The following is a 24,229-nucleotide window of genomic DNA, read 5'->3' on the forward strand; positions in this document are numbered from 1 at the left end:
TTAAAATATACAAACATACATACAAAAATAAAAAAGGTGCGTAGGAGTTGAATTTGTTGTAAATCTAACTATATTATTATATATATATTCAAAAGCGGTAACAAATTATTAAAAGAACACAACTAAATAAAGAAGATAAAGTTAAAAATATGCTAACTTTACAACAGATACTAAAATGACTTTATTAATACACGGAAATAGTATATTATAAGACATACCTACCTATACATAAATTTAAGAAATATAGAATATAAGTATGTCTACTAGTATATGAGCAAACGAAATGCATATATATATACATACATATAAAAGAAAAAGGAAATAAATTATAAACCTAAAATCAGCGCGCGTATATAAACGAAATAACGAATATAATTTAAAATAAAATCAGGTTAAAGTAAATTAGAATAAAACTACATTAAAATCAGTTAAAGCGAAATAAATAAATAGAGTAAATAAATAAGACAATAAATACCTTAATACGTAAATAAATACAATAAATCAATAAAATAAAATAAGATAAAACCTCATAAATAAAATGAATTATTAACAAAACCAAAAGGCAATTATAAATGAATAGCAATTGGAAAGGGTAAAACAACTAGCTAAACTTAAACTAAATAACTAAGAACAGGTTAGGAAAAGAAAAGAAAGGAATTCAAAGTAAATTTTTTTTTTGGCTCTAATAGTTTTGCGTTCGGTAGTTAACCTAAACTTCTGATATGGTATTTTATTTCTTTGGAGCCTTTTGCATATTTATACATACCAGCAATTTTGAGGAAATTTTTCAATTTTATTTAATTATTTTGAGATTTTTTTCTTTTCCTTTAATAAAAGTGCGTAAAGCACCAAAATGTAAAATCAGTAGTTAGGGTAACTTATAAATAATAGAAAATATTTCAACATTTGTGTATTTCTAGTATACCTCTGTCTTAATAATGACTTGTGAATAAATTTTGTAATCTAAATGGGAATGCTGGCGTCTACGTTATTTAGAAGGCACTAGGTAGGCATACAGGTAAAGGGGCCACCGAAAGATTAGGTGCGTCGGTGGCCATGGATTGTGAGGGTGGGTATAAGCACCGGGCGTCGCAACAACACCCGCGGCGCCCCCAAGTTATATTCGGCCCTTTTTGTTTATACCCTTTTGTATTTATTTTCAGTATTTTTTTTTTTGATTTTCAGAGTTAGTAACCGGCCATGTCCGGTTCGGTAAATTTTTTTTTGCGTTAGATTTTTTTGAGTTTTTTTTGAATTTGAATTTTTTTGAATGTTAACGGTCTGTCCGTGACATCCGGTTCGGGCGGATGTTGTTTTATTTTGAATTATAGGCGTTTTGAGTAGTCTCTGCGCTTTTTGACAGCTAGTTTTAATAGGCATGATAGGAACTTTTTTTCAGTTTATGGCGCAGGAACAGTAAGGTTGGCAAGGACCCGCCCCAGCCGACAATGACTAGCCACTGTGCACCAACACATCATGCCGACCGCCTTCCTTACTGCTTCCACTGTAAATGCGATTCCACAACAATGATTATACTGTCTTCGATAGATAGTCGGACGAGCCGCTACTCGGGGATGTAGAGATGACCGTTGTGTCTGTGGCCGCAGTTACAACAGCAGTTTCTAACTTTGTACCATCCGTACAGTGGGATGAATGCTTCACTGCTTTTTCCAATTGCTTGGCGCCAGCAATTTTTGCTGTTTGTAAAGCTTTAGCTGTAATGCAAATATATGGATGGGTTAAAGTGGTTTTCGTATGGTATTCAACAACTCACCCTATACCATCATCACACCCTTCTCATCGATTTTGAATATGTGTACTGTTTCAGTATTCAGACCCAGTTCGTTTGGTGCAATATTTTCGATTTGATGAATATGTATACTATCCGTTAGGCAGATAATTAGGTGCGTTCGATTCATTCATATACTGTGGGTATTTGAGCCGTACACGCAATGGCAGATATTTTGATTCTTTTTTTAGTGTAACATTTGTAAACAGTTGGGCTTCTCTGCTGTCACCATCACATCTAGAGAGCTATTGAAGAAACGCTCGACCAAGTATTGTATGTTAAAGTATAGCGAAGTCTCAGCGGCTTTGTCCTGGTGAAAATTGAGTTTGAATAGGTTTTATTTTTCATTCTTAGAAACATGTACGAAGGTACCTGGTAAGATATTAAAAATCCTCAACGCTTTTTTTGCAATAACTTAAAAAAAAACTCATATTCAAACTTCTGTTTAACTTCTAGATATCAATAGCTACCTCTTCCACCAGGAGTCACTTTTGCTTCTACGCCTATGCTATTGTTTCCTACATCGATGAGCTTTGTAATAAAATAAACAGCTATCTCCCCAAAGACGAGTTTTGTCGCCTCGCGAAACCTGATATTGTCACCAACCAAATCATCGGTGACCTTATTTAAAACATGGCCGCGCCAAATGTCGACCATATGACATTACCCTACCGACTGTCTTACACCCTAAAATCTTGGGTGTGACTTTCGATCATGATCTACATTTTGGAGAGCATGCACTAGCAATTGTAAGGAAAACCCAGAGCTGTAACAAATATTTAATATAATTCGATAAATCGGCAGTACTTTGGGTAAATATAAATAGACGTTTGCATGGTACGCGTCTCCGATATGGTCTCCAAGCCTAAAGGTCACTCACTGGAAGAAAATACAGGCCTGCCAAAATGCTGCCTTCTTATGTCCTCGAAACACCACCTACACAATGAACCGAGAAAACTCCCAATAAGGGAAAGAAATGAAATGCTAACCGAACAGTTTCTGTAGAATACCCTGAAACCTGGGCATCCCAACAGACCTCTGATTGATGATCCAACACCGCTTTGGGGCTTAAGGAGTCATCTCCGTAAGCATTATGAGGAAATACGGCACCTGAGAACTCAGCCGTATGAAGCAAAAAAACACAAGCAGGTCCTCAGTGAACTCCACAAACAGGCGTCGGACCTTTATGCTAGGAATTGCCCGGTGAATCCAGTACTCAAAGAACAGTACCTAAAACTTGCGGAAGAGGACCGCATACTCCCCAGGGAAAAGCGAGTCACTCTAGCTCAACTTCGATCTGGATACTGTAACAGGTTAAACTCTTACCTATCCAGAATCAAACCCGACATACAAAATGTATGCCCGCTTGCAATGTGTCCACACATGACACCAACCATCTCTTTAATTGTAATGTGGAAACTGCAAGTTTCTTTGGACTCCCGTTAGAGGATATTGATGACAATTTGTGATCGGTCGCACCTATTGGATGGGGCGAAGCACTGCTACAACAACAACAACAATTCAGAATAATTGGCAATACATACCGGATCAGCGGTAACAGTCAAACATTGACTCTTTAACTCTTCCAGCACAGTTTGTAGATAAATGTACTCCTCTGGTAGTGGTGGCTTCTCTTTAGGTGGCTCTTGTTGTCTTTGCACTGGTGCAGGCTGCTCTGTTTAACCAACATTTGGTGGTTGCGTATTCCATGACTGTTGTTGCTGCGACTGCTGTGATATAGCTGAAGTTTGGAAGTTCATTTGTTGTGGAAATTGCTGTGTTGTTACGTTGTTATTTTGCTGCATATTTGGATTATAGTAATTTACCGGTGCTGTAGTTTGCGTTTGGATTGACATATTACTGTTGGCGGTAGGTGGTGGTGGCTGAAAAAGCAATAAAATAACACCGAAAAGGTTACCTATACTTTCTTATATACTTGTCGTTAGTTGCATTTTACCTGATATTTGTGCTCCGCCTATCACACCGTATGCCCTGAGTTCAACTCCCGGGCAAAGCAACATCAAAAATTTTAGAAATAAGATTTTTCAATTAGAAGAAAATTTTTCTAAGCGGGGTCGCCCCTCGGCAGTGTCTGGCAAGCGCTCCGATTGTATTTCTGCCATGAAAAGCTCTCAGTGAAAACTCATCTGCCTTGCAGATGCCGTTCGGAGTCGGCATAAAACATGTAGGTCCCGTCCGTCCAATTTGTAGGGAAAAATCAAGAGGAGCACGACGCAAATTGGAAGAGAAGCTCGGCCTTAGATCTCTTCGGAGGTTATCGCGCCTTACATTTATTTATTTTATTTTTTATTTTTATTTAACTTTGTGTTTAAGTTACTTTGAAATTTGTATTTTAATATGTTCCATCAATATTTTAATTTTCAATTTTGATATTTTAATTTTCAAAAATTTTCAGTTGGATTCAATTTTTACCTTCAAGAAGTTATACTCTTTATATGTGAATATTCTTAATAAAAATATAAATAATAAAAAAGGATACTACAATTGGCGATCCTGCCAGGAGGATTTAACTAAACATCAATTTTTAAACAAAAAAGAATGTCATCTTTTAAATATTTATTGTACGCATAAAAATTTAAAATATCACATTCTTTTTTGTTTAAAAATTGATGTTTCGTTAAATCCTCCTGGCAGGATCGCCAATTGTAGTATCCTTTTTTATTATTTATATTTTTATTAAGAATATTCACATATAAAGAGTATAAATAATAAAAAAGGATACTGCAATTGGCGATCACTGCCAGGAGGATTTAACTAAACATCAATTTTTAAACAAAAAAGAATGTGATATTTTAAATATTTATTGTACGTAATGTAGGGTTCTTATTTTTATTTAACTTTGTGTTTAAGTTACTTTGAAATTTGTATTTTAATATGTTCCATCAATATTTTAATTTTCAATTTTGATATTTTAATTTTCAAAAATTTTCAGTTGGATTCAATTTTTACCTTCAAGAAGTTATACTCTTTATATGTGAATATTCTTAATAAAAATATAAATAATAAAAAAGGATACTACAATATTGTCCATATTGATCAGTATAAACATTTTGATTTTGATTTGGATCAACGCCAAAGAGGGGATGAGTTATGGGTGCGGAAGCGGGTGCAGGATCCGGCTTTTTGGGCTGCTTGGTAAGAAGGTGAGTTTTTTATTTTTTTAATTTGGCAGATGAAATGCATACGTGGCATGCTGGTATAGTTACATATATTAAAAATCAAGATAAAAACTGTTAGTTCCTAGTTATAGGGAAAATTAAACGCTTAATTTATGCCAGCAGGCAAAACGCTAACTCATTGCAAGTAAAAAAACGGGGAACATATATGCATGCATTCGATACCTGCCAGCAATTTTGTGTAGAGAATTCACTCGTATAACCTCTTTTTGAGTTAAAAAACTCAAAGGTGAATTGTGGCGGTGCCCTCAAGAGCAAACTTGGATCCCTTTCGTGATTAATAATTTTCTGCCAGCGTAAAATGAATAAAATTTTGATAAAGATACGTGTAAAGTTCGGAAACTTTTATGATCTGACTTTGATATTACCGATAGATAGATAATTTAATTGAGGATTGCACTGCGACAATTGGTCTTTTGTGCACTCATCTTCTTCACAGCACCTCATCTAAGCCAACTTCCTTGATGAATTTTAGCAGTTCACTTGGCTTGAGTGATTTAATGTGGGAATGCTCTGGCCATGGTGAGCCCATAAACTTAGCCCTACGTCTTGACATACAAAAACTAGTATATACGGTTATTGTATTTGTATTTATTTTCCCAGCACAACAATTTGGCAAAATTATATTATACCCCAGATACCAAGAATATCTGTTAATTTACATCTGAGTAAGTAAGCTGTCTCTAATCACTATTAGAGACACTTTGAGGTGAGAATGAATTTTGAGACAATTTGCTATTTAGTAAACTTCACACATCTCCAAAAAAAGGTCACTAATTAGTGAGCAGGTCCTGGACAGATCACAATTATAAAAAATAAGTTGCCGAAATACAGTGTTATATTATTTGCTCAATGTACATAAGAGTTAATTATCTCTATCTGTGAGCTATATTCATTTGGTGGTTTTTTTTTTACCTTAGCTTAGATTTAGAAAACCGAAATCATCTATCAAATTTGTAGACATGAGATGATGCTGATTTCAGCTGTCAGTTATACCTGCTTTGATATTCAATGGATTTTAAATGAAAAAATCCGTTTACAGTATATTTCATGGTTTATCGAATATTAAAATAATATTAAAAAAAAAATTTCAGATAGATATTAGATTGCCCGGCGGCCGTCGTGGTGTGGTGGTAGCGCTCTTCGCCTACCACACCGAAGATCATGGGTTTACGCCCCGGAAAACATAAACACTTTAGAAACAAGTTTATTCCATTAGAAGAAAGTCTTTCTAAGCGGGGTCGCCTCTCGGCAGTGATTTGGCAAGCACTACGAGTGTATTGCTGCCATGAAAAGAATCTTAGTGAAAACTTCTCTGCCAATTTGTAGGAAAAATTTAAAGGAGCACGACGCAAATTGGAAGATAAGCTTAGCCTAAAATCTCATCGGAGGTTATCGCGTACATTTATTTATTTATTATTAACTGCAAAATTTTCTTTCATATTTTTATATGTATTACAAACTACATATTTCTCAACTTACGGCACGTGATGACTTCAATGCTGGTGGATCATTCCAGCCTGGAGGCGGTGTTGGGTTGCGCTGCAAGTTCTGCCCTGGTGGCGGCGGTGGAGACAACGCTTGTTGTTGATTACCAGAATCTGCCGGCATACCACCAGTGTAGTTATTGCTGCCAGCTAAACCAATGGGCACAGCAGGTTGCATGGGATTTCACTGCGTTGCTGTTGGCACAAACGGTGCATTAAATGGAGTTGCATTAAAAGTGGGCACTGTGGTTGTAGCGGCCATTGGCGCTGGCGCCATTGGTTGATAACCGCCACCTGCACCATAACTACCCATGGGCCCAGCAGAAGTAACAGATGGGTCAAGCAAATACCACCACCCTGCGAACTGGCATTACTAGCCGGTCGTGGTGGCTGTGTGGAAAATGTTTCATTTGAGATATGTCCGGGCATAGCAACGCCTGAAAGTGGTGGTTTGGCTGCTGTAACTGGTGTCTGCACCGGTGTTGCAGATGGATTTAAAAATGTTGAACTGTTGGCTGTTGTGTTAAAGGTGCGGTACCGCCAGGTGCTGCTGGCATACCTGTAGCATTCCAGTTACCAGTTGGTGTACTACCAAACTGGCTGGCGCTATTCATAGTCCCATAACCGCCGTGTTGTGTTTGGGGTAAATCGTGTGAAAAAGAGCAACGTGTTTTGTGTTTGCTGCTGCTGTCTTGAATGATACGACAGACGGCCATTAGTAACCATTGATTCTTTTTCTATAATTTACCGCATTATATATGCGTTCGCGTAATTCCACCAATTCCATATTTTCTTCATTAGTACCCGAACCCAATCCAAATATATAAGCTAAGGCGGCTGTGAGCGCACCTTGTGACACTAATACACCACCATACTCTTTTATAAAATCGGCAAAGTGACCATTTAATTCCAAAGCAATGCCTTGCTGTTGTAGCGACTTACTCATTAACATCATAATTTCCGCCAATTCTTGCAACTCAACAGTATTGGGCTTGTAATTGTTATTTTGATGCTCCAACGCTTTTAGTTGATGCCAAGCGGTGACCAATTTGTCAATACTACCCGCACACACATAACATAACATGGCATGACGGGTATATTCAATGCTTTGCGAGCGCTCTTGCAATATCCGATCACCTAAACGTTCACAAATATCAACCACTTTACGATCATTATGATTGAGTGCGGCTACTAAAGCTTCTTTCCATGATTATATAGTACAACGATTGACAATATCTAACCAATCACGTGTAATTAAGGCGCTTATAACCTGGCATAGCTATTTTGATGTTTTTGTAAGTAACGGTTATGTATTTTGGTAAGAAAATCAATGCCAGCTGTGGAGGCGATAAATTAAGCCTCTGGAATGCGTTGCGATTCGTAGCAGAGTTCGACGGCAGCTTCAAAATTTCCAGTGAGAATGGCCTCAGTGATGAGACTTTCGGGATCTGTAAAGATATAATTAAACCAATTTTAAATACAATATACAGAAATTATTTCTACTGACGTTCTCCTTTAGGAATATCAAATGGTTTTGTTGATTGTGCGGAATTTTCATTATGGAGATGCTGCTGTTTGTGATTTTCCGCAATGCCATCGAATATTGTGCTATTATCAATCGGTTGCTAAAAATGTTTAATACATTAATTGCGATTCAAAGGACAAGTAATTAAAATATAAATATAACAAAGAATTACCTACAAAGATCGTAGTGCAAATAATTCGGGGGTTTTGCGGACGCACTTGATGTTGGATTCAGAACTGAGTCCACTACAAAAAGAATACATATATAAAATTTAAATAAGTTTGGAAAAACTTGAGATTAATTTTTGAACAGATAATAATTTTAACATAAATGTTGCTACTTGAACAAAATATGTCAGAACACTGGACCAAATTAAGATGAGAAGAATTGAGCACACAGTAAACTAGTGTTGATAGATGAGGAAAATATTTTGGAAGTGGCATTCTGTAGCGAACTGCTGTAGAAGTATTTGTAATAAAGTTAGAGGGTTGTATATAAATACAAATAATTATAATACGAATTCGACCCTTAAAATGTGTGCATATATAGTATGTAAGCATATCGTTTAAGTTATAGGCCAATATGTGTATTTCCACAAATCCTAAAACTTCATTTCAACGAATTTCGTTTTAATTAATTTCACTTACATGCGTTAGATTAGCCAAAAGATTTGTCATTTGATCGACCTCGCTTTTTGGTTTTTCATTATCTTTAACAAATATTGCAAATTTATTATCGATATCTTCCTTATTGAAACCTAAATAACAAAATTAACACTTTTAATACGCCACTAACATACATACAGGTTTACATAAGACTATCATTAACGAGTAAATTCAACATTTCCTCCTTTGGATTCGAAATTTGCTTTTATAAAATACCATAAATAGCGTCCATTCTGATCATGCGTTTGATCGGCTCGTTCGCGACAGTAATCAATATAATTTGCATCAGCGAGCGAGCGTTCCAATGCGTTAGCGCGTTGCACCAAATCTGGTTCGGCCACCACTTGCTTCGATTTGCCATTAAAGTATACCAATTTACCACCAAACTGTCATTGAAACAAATATAAAAACTTAGATGTGCATTCTATAAGTATTTTACAATATTAGCATACCCCGAAAGACACGCCACATGGTCTTTTAATCCATTTGGGTGCACGTTTTAAATCGTGATATACTATTTGTGTCGATTGTTGTGGTATGGGTGCTTGAGCTATTTGATCCATACCAGGAAATGAATCTGCTATCTTGTTCGATGTTTGTACTTGCTGTTGGGTGCCACCAAATAGAGAATAAATAGAAACATTACCATCAAGGCTAGAGCTTGCGACCAGGGCAGGATTGCGTGGACACCACTGCACATTAGAATACCATGTACCCGTTGTTGCTACTGCAGAAAGTATTTCGCCCTCAGGTATTTCTGTATTTGGATTCCAACAATAAATGTGATTATCTTTACCACAAGATACCATTAAATCAACATCACTCGGGCACCATGACATACCCAAAACACCACGTTGATGTATTTGCATCGTTTTTGCAGGCGCAGTGGCATAACGTAAATCCCATAATTGTACCACAGGCGCTTGATCATCTTCTGAAGCTAGCCAAACTTGTGTGGCCACATCCGGATGCCATTGTATGGCATACCAACGTACACGAGATTGTGTATCGGAGAGTTTAATAATTTGTTCGCTTTTACGTAAATCCCAAATAACACAACGTGAGCTAAAGACCGATGCCAATATGTGTAGTACCTGACGATTCCAGGCAGCATTTTGTACATCCTCGAGTGGTTGTGTTTTAGTTCCCGGATTCATGTGTGTTGTGGTATTGTTGAGATCCCATATAAATATTTCAGATTCAGAGGCACACGAAGCTAACAAGTTTGTTTGAAAAGGATTAACATCAAGACCGCTGACAGGACCGGTATGCTTATCTTGACTTGCTATGAGACCTTCTACGTTGCCGAGCATTTTAGCAGCTGAATAAATCATAACATGACCACCTTCGCAACCGCCTACAATGAGACCGTTAGTGTGTGCACCATCATAGCCAGTAGGAGACCAGATAACTTTCTGAAGTCTGCGAAAATGGAACGGCTTAAAAAATAAGCAATTTTTATTTATGTATGAGGGGATTAGTAAAAGTTTGCTTAGTGAATAAAAACACAATTATTTTTCCTAAGTTTCTTAATATTCGTCGCTTGTTTGAGGATATTGGACTTCTGAAATAGGTATTCAGAAATTTTTGCAGTAATTGTTAATTCACCCAAACTAATTGGAACACGCGCACGAGATTCTTCGTGTATACCAGAGGATTACTTCATATATTAGCAATAAAATTATGACATATAGTTTTTCACCTAGCATTGGGGAAAAAGGGAAATACGTACTTTCAGAATTGTTGGTTGTTTTAACGGTAAGAACAACTATGGAAAGTTCACTGCTACAACAACAATAACAACAACTATGGAACATTTTTGGGAGTATTACGGACGTTGGTAGTTCTTTGTTGGTTATGAATCCGGTACAATCTGGCACTAGCCTGACTACCGAACGAAGGATTTTTTTTAAATCTCTCGAGCTTTTGTCCTGTGGATTTAAGTTGCCTCTTACATGGCTTGCCTTGTCGCAAAAATATTCGGTAACGTTTTACAAATCGGTGCACCACTTAATTTTAATCAAAAATTATCAAAGGTAGTATGAAAAGACGCGTCTCGACCTCCGTTTTAAGAATCCGACAGCGGAAATCAAACATTTTATTTATGTCGAAAGCTATTTACAAAAAACCGTAAAATGACACAGATAGGGTCCGAAAAATGGGGCTCTATCCATAGTTTTTTTTTTTGAATAGAACACCTTTCTGCGATGGCGGCCTTCGGCCGCGCTTATAAAAAATTACCCTGGGTGGGTCCGGTTTGGGATCAAAACTAAATGCGCGCAGAAAAAAATAAACAATAAAACTTATGAATGTATACTCACATAAATGGTGTGGCAATAACAGTGTTAGGTATAGCAATTGATTGCACCTTAGGTAACACTCCTGAAAAATCTGATTCATGTAATGACGTGTTAACGCCACCCTTCAACGGTGTTTCCACATGTGTAAGCGCCATCATATTCTGTGCTTCCTGCATTATGCGATCGGTGAAAGGTGCAGGTGTACGTGGAGTTGCTGCAACTTGTGGTGTAATAGAGTAATCGGCTAACAGCGCATCTGTTGTTTCAACACCACTTTTCCCTGCCACTTCTTTAGCTATTTCACTAGCACGTCCCAATTTGACCACTTGCTGCAACTCGCGATCGGATATTTGTGGTTGCGGTAACACCAGTTTGGAGCGCTTTCTATCGGGTTCTAAATTTTGCAACATAGCTAGGGGCATATCATTTTCTTTACGTTGCTTGAGCTTTTGTTTATCTTTCTTGCGTTCGCGTTCTTCTTTCTCTGAACGCAGTTCATCATCCAGGTCCTGTTGGCGCATTTTATTAAAGTCTGGTTCTAGTTTTTCAACATTTTCTTCTGAGGTGTCATAGAAACCAATAGCGGGTCGCTTTTCAAATGGTATCTCTGCATTGTAGTCGATGCCTTTAACACGTCTGCGATTACCACTACCAATACCGGCAGCACGCAATTCTCTACGCTTTTGCAGTGCGGCCAATCGACGTACTTCTTCCAATTGTTTTTCGCGTGCTTTACGCTTTGCTTTTTTGCCCTGTGTATTGGCAAGACGAGCACGTGCCTCAGACAGCATTTCCAGTTCTATTTACATTTAAATATTTTAAATTACAGCGAAACAAAATTTTTTAATTTGCATACCAACTTCATCCATATCTTTGGGATCGGGATGTGCAGGCTTCGTCTCGGGATTTGGATCAACTTCTCCTGGTTTCAGCTTACACGGATCATCACCGCCACCCTCTCCATCTTCCTTACGTTGTGCTTGATCACTTTATTGATCAAAGTAAAATATATACATAAATATAAAAAAATGATGTTATTTGCACTTCTCTGCATAACTTACAGTAAATATTCATAACGTTCTAAACATTGTGCCGCCGTGCGTCCAATAATCGGAGCAATTGTACGCCATTGTGTTGGCATTAATTTGGCCAAATGCAAAAGCTTTTCATCCTCCTCCCGTGACCATTCTGTCTTCTTTATGCTAGGATCAAGCCATTCGTACCAGCGTGCCTTACATTGCTTGGCAGATTTGCGGTGCAGCAGTGATGCAATACGTGACCACTGGTTATTGCCATATTTCATTACAGCTGCTTTGAGGATTTCATTCTGAAAGTTATCAATTTAGTTAATACACGGCCAAGAGTAACCAGTCGCGTCAAATGCTTACCTCAGTGTTTCTCCACACACCACATTTTATCATAATTCGCGGCATGGTGCTATATAATTGTGAATTCTTTCGATGAGCACAAAAATCAAATCAAAAATAGTTGTCGAAATAAACAGCAAAAATCATTGTATATTAAAGACTTTGGGAAAATTTTAGAATAGCACCCCCCGAGTTCGAGGTAAAACTTGGTATCAAATGAAAGAGGGAGTTCTCCCGATATATATATTTTAAAGTGCACAAACTTATAATTAAAAATTTATTTGTTGTTAAAGCTTGCAAAGTTAGCAAATTTCTATAGCACTTTAAATTACAATTTACACATCTTTCAAAACCTTAATCCACATACATATCTATATAAATTGGCAACGATAAACTTAAATTGCATTTTTGTATATTTCACATTTCATTTTTACATTGTTTTTAGATATTATAAATGTTTTATTAAATCAATCGAGCTTTTGTAGCAACATGCACATATATATGTATATATTTTATTGATGACATTACAAAGCTGTGCTGCCACGCAAAAATGACGCATTTTGCTATCCCTATGAAAATAATAGGTGCGAGAGAGCACAATACATTGTGGGAAAGCAAAATTTGTCAGCATGCTATTTCATTTGGAGAATTTTTCATTCCAAATCGTTACCCCTGTCAAAAATTCGTGTGACTGTGCGCGTTTTTGGTCACACAATTTTTGCAGGGAAATAACGTTCCAATGACGCAATTTCGCTATAGGAGCTGTGCTTGCCCAAAGTGGAAAACCCATCGCTTTTATTTCCATAATTCTTAGCGATACCGAACAAAGTTAAAGTACCAATGAAAAAGAACTTTTAGCAATAGAATGGGCACTACAAAAATTACGAAATTACTTATACGGAGCCGATTTGACAATTTATACAGACCAACAATCATTAATTTATTCTATATCGGAAAAAAATCCAAATAGTAAATTAAAAAGATGGAGAAATTTATTAGAGGAATGCGGAGCAAAATTAGTTTAAAAACCTTGTCATCCAAATGTTGTAGCACATGGACCTTCTCGACAACAAATAAACACCTCAACGGATTGCTCAGCCCATTCCGCACAAAGCTCACCAACGGAAATAATGAAAAAAGTGAAACAGCCATTCAACTCGTTCAAAAACCAAATAATTGTTATAAAAACTAATGAAGAGAAAGAAACCATATCTCAGACAATATTTGCCGACCATTTTAGACGCTTGATATATTACAACGATTCACAAATTGTATGCAACAAGTTGAAAGAGGTAGTCAGAATAAACGTTACAAACACTTTAAGGGTAGAAAATGAAGAAATATTTCACTTTAGAAAGGTATTATTCGTGCATTTCCAAATTGTACGTTTGGATAAGCACAAACACTCCTTACTGATATTACAAATATCGATAGACAAAAAGGGATTGTTATTCAAACTCACAGAAGAGTTCACAGAAATTACAAAAACAAGGCTCAAGAGGTACTTTTAAACTACTACTAGCCAAACCTAAAAAAAATGTACAGTGCGGAGACAAATACATGCGAAAAGCAATGTGCATTGCGCGGCCTTATTTGGGACTCAAGTCTCCACCTTCCTCCATATAGAAGTAGACTTCTTCTTATTAACTTACCACTCTGGAAAATCGGAGAATATTACTGGGGTATTGTTCATCCATAAGCTCGTTATTGGAGAAATTGATTCTGCGGACCTCCTCAGCCGCTTGTTTTTTGCGGTTCCCCCTAGAGTATCCAGACACTACGTTCCTTTCTATTTACCCCTTTGTCGACGAAACTTTGCTAAAAATAATCCTCTTCTTATCTGGTGCGCGCACTACAATGACTTGTATAGCTGCATCAGTCTTGAATGTACTTTTGCCACTATACGTAATGCAATACTTGCCTATCTAATTTAAGAGATACAAACTAATTTAATTTGCCGGCATTTTATTCCTTCCATAAAAAATAGGAACTATCTCGCTTAAGGATGGAGGAACATTTATCAACATGTATCATTAAGAAGGAACAAGACAATACTGTGTTGATTGGAATCTGGTGCATTCCAACAACGTAAAAAACATGCTTTTTCATGAGTCACTGACCGGAATCGTATGCATTCCGGCAGTATAATCTTATGGGTCAGGCATCGAGCTGATTGGAATCTGGTGCATTCCAACAACACAGGTCATGTTACTTGTTTATGCCTTGTGATGGCGTATCCTCATTACACTACTCTTAGCACTGCCGGATTCCCATGACATGCTGATTGGAATCTTGTTGCATTCCAACAGGGAGATTGGAATCCACTGCATTCCGAAATCATGCTGAGCGGAATCTGATGCATTCCGCCAGTATAAGATTTTGGCATAAGATCTTATTTCTGCTAATATTTCTTATTATTATTATATTCTGAAATTAAATAGCAATGTTCATTAATATTTCTTTGTTTGTAATATAACATTGTTAAAATCTCGATATATCTTAAATTTTATCTTTTGCGTTGTATATTTATATATCTTTTATACTATGCAGTCGACCATAGTTTGTCGTCGACTTTAAATAATAAATAAATAAATAAATAAATAAATAAATAAATAAATATGCCTGGTACATAAATACGAACGTCAACCGAACAGACTTTCTATAGGAATAACACCAATACCAACAAAAGTAGGGGAATATATACAAATGGACATATTTCATACGAACAACAAAGCCGTATTTTTTTTACACGTACTTATATACGTCTACTTTTACGCGTAAAAAAATGCTTATCGTCACTTAGATAATAGGGGGACTCATGTAACCGTATAAATGCCTTATAAAGTGGGTACACGTATAAATTTATCTGGTGCGTAAACGAGCTGTCAAATTTTGTATGAAAAATCATTTACACAATAGGGGGACTCATGAAAGCATATAAACTTATAAGGTGTAAAATTATATCCATTTACACACGCTGTTATATGAACGCACCTAGTAATACCCTTGATAAACTTAATTGTTTATCAGCTGTATTATTGCCAAACAAAATTTTTTTGATTGTTATACAAACTAAAAAATGCCAAGATTAAGTGAAAAATCAAAACTAAAACGCCTTTACTTGCTGATGTTGGAGATTTCTGATGAAAAGGTTGCATTCCTTTGAGTTTACCGCGTTTACACAATGAAATGTGCGCGTAAATTTATACAAATTGTGTAAATGATTTTTCATACAAAATTTGACAGCTCGTTTACGCACTAGATAAATTTATAGGTTTACACACTTTATAAGGCATTTATTCGGTTACATGAGTCCCCCAAATTTGTATAAATTTACGCGCACATTTCATTAGGGGGACTCATGAAAGCATATAAACTTATAAGGTGTAAAATTATATCCATTTACACACACTGTTATATGAACGCACCTAGTAAAATTCTTGATAAACTTGATTGTTTATCAGCTGTATTATTGCCAAACAAATTTTTTTTGATTGTTATACAAATTCAAAAATGCCAAGATTAAGTGAAAAATTAAAACTAAAACGTCTTTACTTGCTGATGTTGGAGATTTCTGATGAAAATGCCTGCTGTAATGTCTGCAAGGTTGCATTCTTTTGAGTTTACCGCGTTTACACAATGAAATGTGCGCGTAAATTTATACAAATTGTGTAAATGATTTTTCATACAAAATTTGACAGCTCGTTTACGCACTAGATAAATTTATACGTTTGCACACTTTATAAGGCATTTATAAGGTTACATGAGTCCCCCTATTGTGTAAACGCGGTAAACTCAAAGGAATGCAACCTTGCAGACATTACAGCAGGTATTTTCATCAGAAATCTCCAACATCAGCAAGTAAAGGGGTTTTAGTTTTAATTTTTCACTTAATCTTGGCATTTTTTTATTTGTATAACAATCAAAAAAATTTTGTTTGGCAATAATACAGCTGATAAACAATCAAGTTTATCAAGAGTATTACTAGGTGTGTTCATATAACCGCGTGTGTAAATGGATATAATTTTACACCTTATAAGTTTATATGCTTTCATGAGTCCCCCTAATGCTTAGGAGACCCATCTAGCGGCAACTAGCTACACAACATGTTGTACCGTAAATCCGAGGCACAAAACCTTCGTTGTATGTCTGTGTATAAAAATAGCTGAATCGGTTGCGATGAATAATGGACACACACCCAGTGATGGTACATAATTTTTTGGCAAATCTCTACTTGACTACAAAAAGATCCCCATTTTTCCCTACGCGCTTTAAAATTTCCCCTATGAAATTCCCTGCTATTTTTTCAGCTATTTCCGAAAACAAACCCAAAAATGTTTAATTAAAAATGCAATTATTAAAAAAAAAAAATTATATATATTATTTCTATATACAAACAAAATATTGCGTTTTATGTATGCACATGTACAGACATAGAAATAATAAGTGTAATGCAATCTGGAAGCGAATGAGTTACATTTTCCGACCATAACACTTGCGCCATCACTGCACATGCCTAAAATATACACGTAATAAAACTACTTTAAGATGTATATTCATACGTATGGATATTAGGTTTTATTTACCAATTATGTTATTAAATGGAATCCCAAGAGTTAAAATTAATTCCTTAAAAGCTTTGTATAGAGCATCAGCAGTGCAATCAGTTCCTAATGGTAGAAGATCCAACAGCTTAACTACGACTCGTCCTTTTTCTTCGTCGTAAAACCTGGCCAGGATGCACATATTCTTATTGAGCCCGATATCTGTGCTCTCGTCGATCATTACGGACAACATTTTTGTTTTTAATTTATTTACCAAGTTGTTTTTTTCTTCTTTTGCTATTAAATTTTTTAGTATGCTAGTACACATTTTCCTCCCAAGGTCAACATTTTTTATAATTTCAGAATCCGGCACTATTTCTTTTAAAAGAGGAATAAGGTGATCCACCACTGTCAATGCTACGTTGTGTTCAGCAAAAAACATACTCAGTCGTATTTCAAAATTCTTTTTATCTTTTTCCCTTTCTCTATTCAACGTGTTTTTTTTTTAATTATTCAAATTGCTTTATTTGGCTATAGCCTTTACATTATTCTGGTGCGATTTCGTTTCGGCGTGTCTCAACAAATCCGACTTGCTGCAATTTAAAATTTTGTTGCAGGCAAAACATTTGCTTTTGAACTCCTCCCCAGCCACAGCTTCTAACCAACCCTTAAACTTCTCGTCTTGGAGCCACTTATTGGTAAACCTTTGCTTGCGATAATTTTTGCTCTTTTCAAAACTTTTGTTTGATTCTTCTGAAGACCTCATTTCGGTTCAAAATTAATATGGAAAATAAATACCAATGCTTTTAATTTTTCTTTAAATGTACCTTTATAAAATCAGCAGCGAAAGGCGCCAAACGAAATATACGAATCGAACGTTTGCTTGAAAAATTGTGTTTTCATTGAATCAGCTGATTACAGTGTTGCCAATAATAACGTAAAGTAGGAGTTGTTATTATAATGCCACTTAACCATATTTTTTAATAGAAAGTTGCCAAATAAACGTATTTGTGTTTCGGGCAAAACAAATTTAATATGTAAACAGACAAATATATTTGCACGTTTTGCTTCATTTTGCCGAAAAATCCCTACATTTACCAAATATATAAAAATCTGTCTTTTATTCCCCACGGTATTTTTTTTCCTACTAAAACCCCCACGAATAGGGAATTTTCCCTACGTGTACCAACACTGCACACACTATATTTAGCTGAATCGGTTGCGATGAATAGTGGACACACACCATTTTTAAAGGTGATACATATAATTAGTGTAGAGGTGAAACATCGACACATAGTTCACTTGCATTTGAGTATAATGCGTATTGAAATTTAGTAGCACTAATTTTATGAGCAGAAATTTCAGAAGAGTAGATAAAATTTGGTGCTTAGCAGTCCATATAAAGTTTAAGCGTAAACGTCTATAGATGTAAAAAAAACGCAGCTAGTATGTATCTCAGTTCAATAGATAGATACTCGAAATAATGTTTTATTCGAAAACTATAAAATAAATTACATTGCCACGAGTATATTGAGGAAGTTCGCGCAAAGGTCTGTTCCAAAGCAAATTATCTTATGACCGATAACGAGAGCATATTAATAGGAAATATGCCAAACCAGTATACAGTAGACAACAAATAACGCACTCCGTCACGCTGTACATCATTCAACATCAAACGCTCAAGTTGAACGGTTACATAGCACACTTATCGAACTCTGTCAAACTTTAGTTGCAGAGAATAAAACAGCTCCCGCTGACGAATTATGCAACGCAGTTCGCTAATACAACAAAACTATTCAGTCAAGTACAGGATATAAACCTGAGGACGTGTTTTTAATCGCGAAAAATATCCTGACATTCGTGAAACAACAGAAGCAGCACCAGCTTTTAAGATACCATAATAAAAATCGAAATATTATCAACTACAAAGAAGGCGATACGATTTACAGCAGGACAGATCGACGAAATAAGACCTCGGCAAATAAAACAAACATCAAGTCAAAGAAGATCGACGATGACTTGATTTTCTTCTGTCATATTTTAGTGATTGAGCGATTTTTGATAGGTAAATTAGGAAATAAAAAACTGGAACGAATAGTATCGGACCTTAGGGCAAACAAATGTTTCTTTTTTGTTTATGTAGTAGCGGATTTATCAGGAAAAAAGGTCTTGTTTTGGAGGTAAGATTGTTCGGTTATCAAACACTTTTCGCAACAGATTGTTGTAAATAGTCGAGTTATAAAGAATTTGTTTCAAATGCACGTGTACCGCGCAGCCGGGGAGTTAAATAAATTAAAAATCAAATTAAAGAATAACACTTAGGCCTACTTGCAGAACGGCAAGTTATTGTTTTTGCTCAGAGTTAATTTAAAAACTGTTTCAAAAATGTATGAGTTTAAACCCCCATATCAGGTTAACTCTGAGCTAAAAAGTTCACTCGCCGTTTGGTAAATATTGAGAGTTTGTGTAGGAATATGTATATTGACGGTCCATTCGAAAAGTATCACTTTTTAAACTATTTACTTCCGTACCAACCTTGTGAAGCATCAGATTGTCATTGGAGATGCGAGGCTGATCCGTCAAGCTCCTCGTAGTGTTCCACTGGCCAAACGGGAAGTCAAATCACACAACAAATGAGCGACAGTGGCGTAATCGAACCATCAGATATTCCATGTAGCTCACCGGTGGTACTTGTGAGGAAAAAGGATGGAAAAATAAGGTTTTGCGTGGACTAGGATAGCTACCCATTGCCAAGAATTGCCGACGCTCTGGACTTCCTATCTGGTACAAAATGGTTTTCCACACTGGACTTGAAAAGTGGCTATTGGCAAGTGGAGGCGAAGCAAGAAGACAAGCAAAAAACTGCCTTCAGCGTCAGAAATGGTCTTTGGCAGTTTACAGTAATGCCCCTTAGACTATGTAATGCACCGGCTATTTTGAAGGACTTATGGATCAGGTACTCAAAGGACTACATTGGAAAACATGCTTGTTGTACCTAGACGATATCATCGTATTGAGAAAGAACATGTTAAGGACTTGGAGGAGGTTTTCCAAAGAATAGCTGGTGCTGGTCTGAAACTAGGTCCCAAAAAGTGTCCACTGTTTGAAAAGGAAGTATGTTATTTAGGTCACAAGGTAACGACGGACGGCATCTGCACTGCGAATGAATAGATAGAAGCTGTAAAGGATTGGCTAAGATCACTGAACCTGCATAAAGGAAGAAGTTTCCTTGGGCTTGCACATTTTGCCGCCGATTTCTACCATGCCTCCATGAGCTTACAAAGAGAAATAAAACTTTTGAATGGAAGAAGGAGCAAGAAGTGGCTTTTCAAACAATGAAATAGCGTTTGTACACTGCCCCAATGTTGGCATATCCGATTCCAGGAGCAACGTTTATTCTAGATACGGATGCGAGTGGGTATGCTTTAGGATGCGTTTTGTCACAGCTGTTCGATGAACAGGAGAAAGTAGTTGCCTATTACTGCCGATCAATTGGAAAACCAGAGAGAAACTATTGCGTTACACGGAGAGAGCTGCTGGCATTGGTAGAGTGCATTAAACATTTCCACAAGTACCTCTACGGGCAGCGATTCCGCATCAGGACAGACCACGCAGCGTTGAAATGGATCCTGCAGTACCGTAATCCAAAAGGTCAATTGGCACGGTGGATCGAGCGACTACAAAGCTACGACTTCTCCAGTCAGCATCGAAAAGGTAGTACCCATACGGATGCTGATGCAATGTCACAAAGACCAGGTAATTTGGAATGCAAACACTATCCTAAAGCTGAGGCTAAGGAAGACATCATAGATATCCGACTGAAGACTATAACATGTACGGATGAATGGGACATGCAACAACTAAGGAGGTCAGATACAGATCTGTGACATGTTATGCAAGGGCTCGAACGAAACGAAAGACCAAAGAGAAAAGAGATACCAGAAGAGAGTCCTATTTCGAAATTATATTGGGCACAGTGGAACAGTTTTCAATTGATATCCGGTTGTCTGCATCGAATATAGGAGCGTGAGGATGGTCAATGTAAGAGAAAATTCGTAGTTGTTCCAAGGAAGAGGATTCCTGATGTTCTCAGTGACCTGCATGACGGTCAAAGTGTAGCTCATCTTGGAATCACGAAAATGCAAAGATTTTACTGGGTTTGTTGCCGTCAGTCGGTCACTGAGTGGATTGCCAACTGCGACGTTTGCAGCAGAGTAAAAGGGTCCAAAACCCGGTCAGGGCCAGATGAAGCAATATATTCCAGGTGCACCATTTGAAAGGATCGCCATCGATGTAGCAGGTATATTACCTACTAGCAATCGCGGCCTATACAAAGTTGTATGTCGGATCAACGATGTTGTTTACCGCATACAAACCATTAACAAACCACGAAAAAAATGAAGGTTGTTGATTTGGAAAGGCTGTCACCGTTTAGATCGAAAAATTTGTCTCATCGGGACGATCAGACTTAGGTGGAGATCAGTGTGGCGAATATTAGCATTTCTAACATCAATATGCTGTTTGTAAATAAACACAACGACTGTAAGCCATTTACATACATAAAAGGCAACGAAGAATATTTCACACACACCAGCAGCTTGAAACAAAGAGATTATTTCACATAACCAAATGTAGTCAGCATATAAGAGCAAAGAAGAAAGAGAAACAATAACATATCACGTTATCATCAGCTAAGAGCAGAAGCTGTTACTCACACCAAATATGAGATGCAAGGCATGTTCGTGAAAAAACTAGACATTAAGAGAAATAGGTGAACAAGTCTTACTGATAGTATAAAAACAGCGCGGTACAAGCGATAATCGATCAGTGGGATTTTAACACTCTTTAGTGAAGTGCGCGATAATTGTGAAGTACTACTCCCAAAGTAGTCTAAATAAAGAAAATTTTGTTCCACTGAATATTTGAGTTACTTATTCGACAGTTCAGAGATCTAAAGTTAACAGAAGCTGCAAAATAATAAGGAATTTCGCAAAATTCGTTACAATATGTAGGGACACTTCCCCTGTTAACTATCTGCAAATTGGCTTGCAGGATGTAACAAAATAGAGATTCGCCTCTCTCATTCGTATTTCCTCCTCCCAACGCATTCTGGTGCGCATTTGCATCCGTTCCTATGCCCAACTGCCCTTTGCGCCCTTAACCTCTTGCACTCCACCGCTGGAGCCTCCGCAATATGGGCCATGTAGCAAAATGCCTGATTATGCTCTTGCTCAACGACTCAATGACTGTAGCTCGCACCCTTCCTTCCGTTTGCGTATAGTAAACGCCAAATCCGCGCGTGCTGAGCCAAGAAACCTATTCTCCCTATGAAAGTCACGGCTTCTGGATCAGCGCCACGTCAAACGAAGCCTGCTCAAGGGTTAGGCAGAGTTCATTCGAAGCCACTTTACTGTGTTGGAGGTGTATAAGTTAGACTCGCAGCACCATAGGGGCTGTTTGTCCCTCTCCAACACCTTTGTCGCGACGTCTTCGTCCTCCTCTTGCCCTTTTGTTTTAGGGCTTTCGAGGCCCTCTTCAGCCTCTCCCACTTCTTGCAAACTACGATTGTTTTCCTCGTGACTTCTTTTCCAGGGTCATAAATGTTGTGCTGGGCGTTCCTCTGTGGAACTCTCAGTGCTATTTGGCTGTAGGTCCTCTTCTAACACCTTCGTGGTGACGTCCGCCACCTGTCCCTTTTCTCTAAGGCTTTTGAGGTCTTTTTCGACTTCGCCCACTTCTAGGGACTTCTTTTCCTCAGTCGCATGTAAATTTTGCCTGTACACCAGGACATATCTCCAAGCTGTTTACAATGTATCCTCCACCTGATTGTTTATTTGGAAGATGTAGAACTGACCTTCCTCCGCAGGCCGAGATACAGTAACTGCCTTCCCATCCTATGCCGGTATATTTGGATTGTGAATCTGCAGAGGTCGCAGCTTATCCTCCGACTTCATCACACATGGTAACCATACTTTAACTTTTCGTACCGTTGAGATCTCACCTCAAACCGCGCTTTCGTGCCTTGCCTTTAGAGGTTTGGAACCACTTCCATCTTCCAACCATTATACCACCTTCCCGAATCAAAGGTTGGAAGGGGCTTACTTGGTTGTTCCTGCATTATTTTGGGTAATAAGCTGTTGTTGTTGTAGCAGTGCTTCGCCCCATCCAATAGGCGCGACCGATCACAAATTTTCATCAATATCCACTAACGTAATTCCAAGGAAACTTGCTGTTTCAACAATGGTGAACCATAATGAGAGGAGTGTTAGAGGCGCTGCTTCCCCAATACAGTTAAAGAGATGGTTGGTGTCATGTGGGGACACTTGTAATGTGCATATATATGTTTTCTATGTCGGGGTTGATTCTAGATATGTAAGAGTTTAACTTGTTACAGTATCCAAATGGAAGTTGAGCTGGAGTGACTCGCGTTTCCCTAGGGAGAGTGCGTTCCTCTCTGCTAGTTTTGGGTATTGTTTTTTGAGTACAGGATTCACCAGGCAATTTCTGGCATAGAGGTCCGATGCCTGTTTGAGAAGTTCACTAAGGACCTGCTTGTGTTTTAGCTTCATACGGCTGTGTTCTCAGGTGCCGTATTTCCTCATAATGCCTACGGAGATGACTCCTTAAGCCCCTGGGCGGTACAGGCTAATCAATCAGATGTCTGTTGGTGTGCCCAGGTTTCTGGGCATTCAACAGGAACTGTTTGGTTAGGATTTAAGTTCTCTCCCTAATGGGGAGTATTCTCGTCTCATAATGTAGATGGTGTTCTTAGGACATAAGAAGACAACCCGTGGTGGTTCTGAGGGCAGTATTTTGGCAGGCCTGTAGCTTCTTCCAGTGAGTAGTCTATAGGCTTGGCGACCATATCGGGGACGCTAAAATTAAATGTTTTTGAAAACAGCTTTATTATTCATAGCTTTAAAGTTTAAACATTTCAAATCCATTTTTGATACATACTATATTATATAATAAATAAATATTATATTATTAACTTATTGTTTTAATTGTCTTATTGCTTATCCAGGTTCCGAAGATGGTCTCACACTGAAGCCGAAATATTGACCGAATAAAATTAGAATATAAAACTTAACTAAGTTTTTGTTTCAAAATATTGGCCTAAAGCTCAACAAAAACTCAACAGTTTATTTCAATTCAATAGTAATATCTTAACTACATAAAGAAAACAAATGGCTTCAAGCCTTTAAACATTTTATTTTGATAAAAGAAACACCGGATTCATCTACTATTATTTTGAGCGTAGATGTATGTAATACTTCTTTTATATTGCTAAAAAGCACATAGTATAATCCCCATTATCAAAGTACAGAAATAGAAAACAATACAATAACAAATTC

At 37.2% G+C, this 24,229-nt stretch overlaps 1 pseudogene; it reads right to left on the minus strand.

Annotated features, from left to right (window-relative positions):
* Positions 1 to 580: 580 nt before the first annotated feature.
* On the minus strand, positions 581 to 23,748 carry LOC137248558 (protein transport protein Sec31A-like; annotated as a pseudogene).
* Between the last annotated feature and the right edge of the window lie 481 nt (positions 23,749 to 24,229).

This window comes from Eurosta solidaginis, chromosome 4 (assembly GCF_040869045.1).
Source record: "Eurosta solidaginis isolate ZX-2024a chromosome 4, ASM4086904v1, whole genome shotgun sequence".
In the NCBI taxonomy this organism is placed as follows: Eukaryota; Metazoa; Arthropoda; class Insecta; order Diptera; family Tephritidae; genus Eurosta; species Eurosta solidaginis.